Source organism: Myotis lucifugus, unplaced genomic scaffold (genome assembly GCF_000147115.1).
Source record: "Myotis lucifugus unplaced genomic scaffold, Myoluc2.0 scaffold_1260, whole genome shotgun sequence".
NCBI lineage: Eukaryota > Metazoa > Chordata > Mammalia > Chiroptera > Vespertilionidae > Myotis > Myotis lucifugus.
The window spans coordinates 19,992-28,448 of record NW_005872308.1 but is presented as its reverse complement, the minus strand read 5'-3'; the positions used below and the strand labels follow the sequence as shown (position 1 = coordinate 28,448).

The following is an 8,457-nucleotide window of genomic DNA, read 5'->3' as shown; positions in this document are numbered from 1 at the left end:
ATTTCTTCATCCTTTCGCCGCCCTCACTCAGGCTTTCAAACCCTTGACTGAGGTGGCTCAGCTCACCTGTGTTTTCTTAACTGTGTGTTGCTGTGTGTGTTCCCATCAAGGTTTTACTGGTGTCTACAGTGTGGGTCCCTGTGAGCCTGGCCATAAGCTCTGCACCTGAGTGCCCACTATAGGTTGTGAGTGCTCTGTACCTGAGTGTTTCCCTGCTTCAGTTGTCTGTATGTTTACCTCTGAGTCTGACTAATGACTAACGAGTTTGCCGACCACTGCCCTAGACTCTGAAATCAAAAAAAATATTTTTAATGTATTTTTAAATCAATTATATGTAAATCAAAGTTTAAAGGAATGTTTAAAACTTGCCATTTCCCAATTATTTTAATATTTTATTGTGAATGTTATTGAAGGTTATTTGTTGCTACTGCATCAGTATGTTGAAAATAAAATATGAAAACTCCTCCTCCAGGGAGGTTCCTTTAAATGAGGGCCAGCTAGCTGACTGGGCCTCCGTTCTTACTCCGGAGCCGTACCTGCCCAGGAGGCTCCCCGCCAGGATGCAGCCCACCTGCACGGCCGAGGAGTTTGTGGACAGCCACATCAAGCCTGGGAGGATGGTGCTGTTCATGAAGCCCACCTGCCCCTTCTGCAGGCGGGCCGAGGAGCTCCTCTGCCAGTACCCCTTCAAAAGAGATTCATTGGTAATTGTGGATATCACCGTCACCAGGAACACAGAGAGGATTCAAGATTATTTCCAACAGCTCACAGGAGCCAGGACGGTACCTTGAATCGTTATTGGTAAAGAGCGTATAGGTGGATGCAGTGAACTACAAGAGATGGATAGAAGTGGGGAACTGATGGTGCGGCTAATAGAAATGGGAGCTCTAACGCCGTAATTACAGAGCAGACCCAGGCTGATGTCTCCCTTGAGAGCTGGATGGCATTGTGAATGGTTGCAGCACTTCTGGTGGATGGATCTGGGGCGACCTTTACCCAGCAACTGATTACTTAATCTTCTGAAATATCTAAACCAAAAAATGGGAGAGTTCTCAGCAAAAACAGGCTTTTCTTCTTTCAACTCTATTGAAAGTGAACCCACTTGCCACAAACCACCGGTCTGAGATGGTGGATGGACTTCTCGGGTTTCTTCCGGTTTGGCCCATGGAATAGACCATGACAAGTTATAGCTCAGGATTCCCTCATTGACCCAAAAAAGTTATTTCTCTTTTGCACGTGGTTCTTACTATCGTTCGTGTGCCAGGACTCCTACCCTGGGCCAGTCACATAAAGCATCTGACATCGTTCAGCACCAGAGTCCCTCCCAGGAGACCCCAGGACCAACACGCCAGTGGCCAGCTTCAGAGCACATCAGAGCAGGATACAATTAGCCTCACAAGTGGCATATCCAAAGAGAGATCTAGGCAGGCACCAGAACCTGCTGAGATGAATTGCACTCCACCTGGTGAACACCTGTCAGCAGCTCATACACTACACTGTAGGCAGGGTACACTGTAGTCCCAGCCAACTAGCCTGAGCATCGACTCAATACATGCATGGGCCAATAGCCATCAAGAATCAACTACCACAGGAAGGTTCACATAAAACACACGGGACATCCCTGGATCACTCAACTCAGGTGATCAAGAAGACCTTGCCACTGGGTTCCACAGGACATCTACTACACAAAGCCACACTACCAAGACCTGGATTCTAATACAAAGAAACAAACACACAGAGGCAGCCAAGATGCAAAGAAATATGCCCCAAATTTAAGAACAGGAGACACATCCAGAAAAAATGCTAAACAAAGTGAAGGCAAGCAATATTCCAGATACAGCATGTTTAAAAAAAATGGTTGTAAGGATGTTAATAGAAGTTAGGTGATGAATGGATGAAATCAGTGGGACTTGAAAACTGGTAGTAGGCATGAAAAAGAACATTTAAGCCATATAAAAGATCCCGTCAGAAATAAAGAGTACAAGCTCTGAAATGAAGAATACACTAGAGAAAATAAATAGTTGGATGAAGCAGAGAATCAAATTAGTGATTTGGAAGACAAGGTCAGAGAAGACAAAAGCATCAAAAAGAAAACTTTTAAAAATGAGGACTGTTTAAGGGACTTTTGGGACAACAGGAAACATTAACAACATCCACTTTATAGGAGTACAAGGAGAAAAGAAAGATTAAGGGACTACAGCCTATTAAAAGAAATAAAGACAGGACACTTCCCTAACCTGGTGAAGGAAGAGACACACAAGTCCACGAAGCCCAGAGTCCCAAACAAGATGAACCCAAAAAGGCCCGACACCAAGACACATCATAAATAAAATGACATAGATAAAAGACAGGACATTTTAAAAGCAACAAGATAAAGATGGTCAGTTACCTAAAAGGGAGGTCCCATAAGATTGTCAGCTTGTTTCTCTACAGAAACATACCATGCCAGTAGGGATTGGCACAAAATACTCAAAGTAATGAAAATCCTAGGACCTTCAACCAAGACTACTCTACTCAGCAAGGCTATCATTTAAAATTGATGGAGAAATAAAGAGCTTCCCAGACAAGAAACAGAAAAAGAGGTGTATTACCACCAAACCCTTATTACAAGAACTATCAAGAAGGAATAAAAGGGAAACAGAGTTAAAAGAATAAAACATATCTATGAATAATCACTTTAAATGTAAGTGGCTTAACTTCTGAAATTAAAAGACATGGCAGCTGAATCGATATGAAAACAAGAACCATATATATGCAGTCAACAAGAGACCTACCTCAGAATGAAAGATATACAGACAAAAAGCAAGGAGATGGCAAAAGATATTTCATGCAAATACAAATGAAAAAAAAAAAGCTGGGGAGGTAATACCTATAGCTGACAAAATAGACTTTAAAACAAAGGCTATAGCCCTAACCGGTTTGGCTCAGTGGATAGAACGTTAGCCTGTGGACTGAAGGATCCTGGGTTCAATTCCCGTCAAGGGCATGTACCTTGGTTGCAGGCACATCCCCAGTGGGGGCTGTGCAGAAGGTAACTGATCTGATGTTTCTAACTCTCTGGCCCTCTCCCTTCCTCTCTGTAAAAAACCAATAGAAATTGTTTAAAAACAACAACAACAACAAAGGCTATATTGATAGATAAGGAAGGATACCACATAATGATAAAGAGAGCAATCCAACAAGATGATTTAACCCTTGCAAACATGTGTTTCCACAACATAAGAGCAAGTAAATGTGTAACCTAAATCCTGATGTACATAAATGAAGAGGTCAACAATAAGAGAGTCATAGTAGGGGATTTTAACACCCCCTTGGCATCAATAGCTGGATCTTCCACACAGAAAATGAAGAAGGAAAGAGTGGCCTTAAATAGTACACTAGATCAAATGGATTTAATTGGTATCTTCAGAGCATTTCACCCTGAAGCAATAGAATATACATTCTTTTTAAGTGGACCTGCAACATTATCTATATAGACCACATGTTAGGGCACAAAAACAGTCTCAGTAAATTTAAGAAGATTGAAATCATATCAAGAAATTTTTCTGATCATAACTATATAAAACTAGAATTAGAAAAAACTGATCTACAAGTGATCTATTACTGAATTGTACACACCTAAAACCACCCTTCCCCGATAAATTTATTAACAGAGAAATAAAAGCAATGAAAAGCAATATATATATATATATATATATATATATATATCTGGAGATACATGGTGGTGAGAATTGCTGTCAATATACTTAATGTATACTTAACTGTGGTTAAAACTCTAAATCTCATATTTATTTGACCACAATAAAAAGTAGTAATTATAGGATTTAAAAGAAAGAAAAAACTGTGTTCATCATGTGTGATCACTAAAGTACTTCAACAGAATTACCAGGAGTTGGTATTGAAAGTGTGGATTCCTGGGCCCCGGACAAGACTGACTGAGTCACAATCTGTAGGGGCATTCCAGGAATCTGTTTCACAAGGTCATTCCTGGGGACCCTGGATTTGGAGAGCCACAGTTTCAGAGTTTTGTACAAGAGAAAACAATGTTTCTCTGGAACTCAGTGACTGTGATTATCTCACATGATTTAGAACTCCATGGCTTTTGGTTAAAGCAGCTCTCTTCTTATTTAGTTGTAATCATTCTGTTCTTATTTTAATTTAAGTGTATATGTAAGCAGCCTCAAACATTTTTAGAAGTTGACAAGGTATAAGTAATTCAAGAATAAAGTTAAGGTATTAAAAAAAAAAAGAAAGAAAAAACTGTAAAACAGAGAAAGTCTTGGAGGCTAATTAACATGTTACTAAACAATGAGTGGTTAACAATGAGATCAAGGAAATAGTGAAATAATACCTTGAAACACATGGAAATGAGAGCACAACAATCCTAACTCTATGCAGCACAGCATAAGCAATCCTAAGAGGGAAATTCATAACATTACAGGCCTACCTCCAGAAACAAGAAAAATCTGAAATACATCATCTAACTTTACACTTAGAGAAACTAGTACAAAAGAAAAACAAAGACACCACAAAGTGAGAAGAATAAAGGAAATAATAAAGATCAGAGTAGAAATAAACAAAACAGTAAAAAACAAGCAAGAGATCAATGAAGCACCAGCCATTGTGAGTCAGTGGTTAGAGCTATGGTCCATGCACCAAAGCATCATGGGAATAATTCCCAGTCAAGGGCACATACCTGGATTTCAGGTTCACCCCAGACCTCTGTTGAGGGGGGTGTGTGTGAGACAACCATTTGATGTGTGTGTCTCACATTGATGTTTCTCTCTCTTTCTATTTCCCCTCCCTCAGCCCTTCCCTCCCTTACTCCCTCTTCTCTAAAAAAAAAAATCATTGGAAAATATATCCTTGGTGAGGATTAAAAGAAAAAATAACTTCTCAACCAACGCAGGTGATGGACTGGATAGTTTCACAGTGCATTTCATCAAACAGTCAGAGAAGAACTAGTACCTGTTCTCTTCAAACTCCTCCAAAACACTCAAGGCAAGGGAAGACTCCCAAGCTCATTTTATGAGTCCAGCATTATCCTAATTCCCAAATCAGAATAAGACTTTACAAAGAAAGAAAATTATAGGCCAATATCCCTGATGAATGTAGATGCTAAAATCCTCAACAAAATATTGGCAAACTGGATCCAGTAATATATTCAAAAGATTACACAACCATGATGAAGTGGGATTTATTCCAGGGATGCAACTTTGGTACAGTATCTGCACATAAACAACATGATACAGCATAAACAAAATAAAGAATAAAAATCACATGGTTATAACAATAGATGCAGAAAGAGCAGTCAACAAAACACAGCACCCATTCATTGTAACAACTCTCAGCAAAGGGTGAATGGAGTGAATACACGTCAACATAATAAATATCATGTAGAAAGAAAGAAAGAAAAAAGAAGGCAGAAAGAAAGAAAGAAAGAAAGAAAGAAAGAAAGAAAGAAAGAAAGAAAGAAAGAAAGAGAAAAAGAAAGAATGGAAGAAGAAAGAAGTAAGAAGAAAGAAAGAAAGAAAGAAAGAAAGAAAGAAAGAAAGAAAGAAAGAAAGAAAGAAAAAGAAAGAAGAAAATGAAAGAAAGGAAGGATGGAAGGAAGATGTTGAAGAAGATACAAATATGTCAGAGCATATATGATGTTCTAAGATAGGAAGAATTAACAACCTTAAAATGTCCAAAGACGTACTTCAGAGAGCGACAACAAATATCAGAAATATTTATATGGAAGCACAAAAAAAACTCAACACACAAACACACACACACACACACACACACTCACACACACACACACACAACAAAAACAAATAAAAGAAAACCAAACTAATAGCCACAGTAATCATGAGAAAGAAGAACAAAGTTGGAGGAATCATGCTACCTGATATCAAACTATACTACAAGGCAATAGTAAGAAATACAGTATAGTACTGGCATAAAACAGAAATAAAGATCTTTGGAACAGAATAAAAAGCCCAGTGCTCGACTCGGCAGCAGCACATATACTAAAGTTGGAATGATACAGGCGAGATAGGCATGGCCCCTGCGCAGGGTGACACACAAATTCATGAAGCATTCCATATTTCCTGGGCTGGGGGGCGGGACTGGGATAGGGGGGGAGGGAGAGGGGCGGGACTGGGCTGGGGGGGGAGGGAGATGGGAGGGACTGGGCTGGGGGGGGGGAGGGAGACGGGCAGGACTTGGGCTGGGGGGGAGGGAGATGGGAGGGACTGGGCTGGGCTGGTGGGAGATGGGCGGGACTGGGCTGGGGCGGGAGGGAGATGGGCGGGACTTGCGCTGTGGTGTTGGGACATGGGCTGGCTGAGGGGAGACTAGGGTTTGGGAGACCTTTGTGTCATCCTTGTGCAGGTGACCTGGGCCTTCTGGGGGAAAAAAAGCCCCAAAATAAACCCATACATTTATGGTCAATTAATATTTGACCAAGGACACAAGAACATACAATGTTGTAGGATAGGCCACTCAATAAATGCTGTTGGGAAAATTAGACAGAAATGTACAAAAATAAATGAACGCAGAATGCCTTCTTACACCATATTGAAGAATAAACTCAGAATGGATTAAAGACTTAAAATGAGAATAGAAAACGTACAAATTCTAGAAGAAAATAAAGGCAACAAATTTTCATAGAAAAACTTAACAAATGGGACTACATCAATCTATAACATTGTTGCACAGCAAAGGAAACCATCAACAAAATGAAAAGACAGCCCACTGAATGGGGGAACATATTTGCCAAGGATCCATCTGATAAGGGCTAAATATCCAAAATTCATGAAGAACTTCAAAACTCAACATCATATAAAATTAAACAATCCAATTTAAAAATGAACAAAGAACCTAAATAGACACTTTTCCAAAGAGGATCTGCAGATAACTATTACACGAATAAAAAGATGCTGAGCATCACTAATCATTACAGAAATAGAAATTAAAATCACAGTGAGGTATCACCTCACATCTGTCAGAATGGCTATCATCAATAAATCAATAAACATCAAGTGCTGGTGAATATGTGGAGAAAAGGGAACTCTCATGTACTCTTGGTAAGAATGCAGTTTGGTGCAACCACTGTGAAAAGCAGTATGAAGTTCCCTCAAAAATTAAAAATAGAACTGCTTTATGACCTAACATTTCCACTTCTGAGAATATATCTGCAGAAACCTGAAACACTGATCAGAAAGGATATATGCAATGCTATGTTCACTGCAGCATTACTTACAATAGTGAAGATTTCACAGGAGCCCAAGGGCCCAACAGCAGATGAGTGGAGAAAGAGCTGTGGTACATTAACACAACAGAATACTATTCACCCACACACAGAGAAAGAAAATGAAGGAAATCTTACCTTTTACAACAGCATGGACGGAGCTGGTGAGTATTATGCTAAGTGAAGTGAAGTAAGCCAGTCAGAGAAATACAAGTTCCTTATGGTTTCACTTATATGTGGAACCTAATGAACAAAATAAACTAAAATCAAAATAGACACAGGCTCATAGATATAGAAAATGACTGACAACTGTCAGAGGGGAGGGAGGTTGGGGGACTAGGGGAAAAAGGCGAAGGGATTAAGCAAAGAAAAGACTTATAGACAAAGACAGCATTTTGGTGATTACAGAGAGAGAGAGGTGTGGGTAGAAGAGGGTTTAGAAAGGATAAATTGTGATGGAAGGAGACCTGACCTAGGGGTAGGGGGGAGGGCTGTGAGACATAATTCAACATTCAGATGATGTATTATAGAACTGTGTACCTGAAAGCTACATGATTTCATTAACAATCTTACCCCAATATATTCAATTTAGAAAAATAGGCCATTGTGACACACGCTACAACCTGGATGGAGCCTGAGTGGCTCAATGAAATAAGCCAATCACAAAAGGACAAATACTGTGAGATCCCACTCACATGATGTCCCTAGAGCCATCAGAGTCATAGAGACAGAGGTAAGATGGAGGGTATCATTATTGGGGGAGTGGATGCAGAGTTGTTGTTTAGTGGGGACAGAGCTTCAGTTGGAGAAGGTGAGAACAGTGATGGAGATGATAGTGGTGAGGGTAGCACAACAATATGAATGTACTTACCACCATTGGACTATGCCCTGAAATAGTTAAAATGGTAAATTTCATTGTGTATAAATTACTGTGATAAAAGTATACAAAAAATAGAAGGCACTGTCCTCGGTGCAGGAGAATCGGGTAGAGCTGTTGTCTATTCGCCCAAATGGGTGGTTGGGCCACTGTCAATATCCTGGTTGTGAGATTTTTATAAGATATTATTGAGGGAAACCGGGTCAGATTCCATGGGCCACCTCTGCATTATCTCTTACAAATAATGTGAATCTACAATGATATTTTTTTAAAGGTTAAAAAATAAAAGGGGCGACCCAGATTTGGTTGTTTTGCCCCACAGAATCTGGTCCAGCAGGTCCAG

The 8,457-nt window shown here is 39.9% G+C and overlaps 1 non-coding gene and 1 pseudogene across 1 annotated transcript; both read left to right on the top strand.

Annotated features, from left to right (window-relative positions):
• Positions 1-466: 466 nt before the first annotated feature.
• On the top strand, positions 467-930 carry LOC102420325 (annotated as a pseudogene).
• A 5,057-nt stretch (positions 931-5,987) lies between these two features.
• On the top strand, positions 5,988-6,096 carry LOC111824363. The gene has a single exon (XR_002827452.1). It is a non-coding gene; the product is annotated as a U6 spliceosomal RNA (small nuclear RNA).
• The last annotated feature ends 2,361 nt before the right edge of the window (positions 6,097-8,457 follow it).